At 32.9% G+C, this 1398-nt stretch overlaps 1 long non-coding RNA gene across 1 annotated transcript; it reads right to left on the bottom strand.

The window, feature by feature from the left end:
- LOC124454601 lies at positions 1-938 on the bottom strand. The gene is made up of 2 exons (XR_006951533.1): positions 876-938; positions 1-572 (listed from the first exon to the last, which is right to left on the bottom strand). It is a non-coding gene; the product is annotated as an uncharacterized LOC124454601 (long non-coding RNA).
- Between the last annotated feature and the right edge of the window lie 460 nt (positions 939-1398).

Here is a 1398-nt window from a genome sequence, read left to right as displayed (position 1 = left end):
TAAGGGTTGCTGCATTTTTCAAAACAAAGTAGAAGTGCTTTTACAACAGAGATTTTAAAATACGTTGCCTCAGACTAGTTAAAATATACAAAGCATGTTCAATTTTTTATCTTCTTTGCTTAGCTTGCGATATAACATGACAATGCAAGTCTGTAATTGTTTACCGTGTTTAAATTTGAGCTTTGCGCCATATTAAAATATCTATTTTTACCATAGATGTAGTAGTCATAGGTACGTACATATTATATGTGTGCGCGTTGGGCCATCATGATTATTCAATATGGCGGCGTCAACAGGGCAAAAGATATGTAGATTGTATTACAAAAATGAGGTTTTTCGCAGTTCTTGCCATTGTATTGTATCGAAATTTATCCAATCAAAGTTTATTTGAAAAAGGAACATACAGCGATTATTTTAAGCATGTATTTGAGTGAATTCAATAAAAACTCGCGAAGTTATCCACCGATAACAGTTTGTGTAAAATGGTCACTTGGTCAATTCCTGCGTTTATTGCCAGAAATATTGTACTTTGTTGACATCTAGCTTTTTCAACTTGAGTAGTGTATCATGCTCTTAAAACAGAACATTCAGACAATTTTACTGGTTCATTTGTCTGCATCGATTTAACATGAACTATTTGCTAATCAGTTCAGTAAAGTTACAATCAATAAATTGTGAATACGAGGAAACTGATTTTTCATACGAAATTGTTCGTACAGCTGTCGTAAAAATGCAATGGATAAAAGTCATATTACAAAGCGCAGTTTAAATACAGATTGCCTTTAAAGTACTTGCACTGACTTTTCCTTTGCATGCATATTTAATCAGTTTGTATCAGTTTCCTTTTCTTTCGATGAAATAACAGCAACACAGACCTCTCAATAACGTCCATAGATTGCTTTGTGATGTTTTCTTCTGACGATGTAATTGTTTGGTTCAATAGTCCGTTAAGGATTAATTAATTACCAGGCATCCAATACAGTTTTCTTTTGTCGCACCCTCAAAAATAAGACACTGTGTCACACTCAGTTAATGGATGGAATAATAGCTGGCTTAAAGATCTGTTAAAGCTAGGAAAGCTTGCTATGTCGTATACTGGGACATTTTTAAATTTTTTTTTCCGAGACATAAATTATTCAAAGTTTTTAAAAATCGATAACATTCTCCAGTGAATCTATATTGAATGCAAGATAAGATATTCCGTAGAATATCAACTTTATTTGTTGTCTCAAGCTGTTTCGGGAAGTAGAAGAGAAAGTAATTTATTTTTTAAATGTTCATAAAGGTATTGGCGGAAGCATTTTATCGATAGCAGCACTATGAACCACCTTGTGACATGCAGTACAAAGTATATAATTAAATCCATCTGTTTTGAAATGACGTGTCATGCTCTATGAT

The sequence above is a fragment of the Xenia sp. Carnegie-2017 genome, unplaced genomic scaffold (assembly GCF_021976095.1).
Source record: "Xenia sp. Carnegie-2017 unplaced genomic scaffold, XeniaSp_v1 HiC_scaffold_3, whole genome shotgun sequence".
Lineage (NCBI taxonomy): Eukaryota > Metazoa > Cnidaria > Anthozoa > Malacalcyonacea > Xeniidae > Xenia > Xenia sp. Carnegie-2017.
This window is presented reverse-complemented; position numbering and strand designations above follow the sequence as displayed.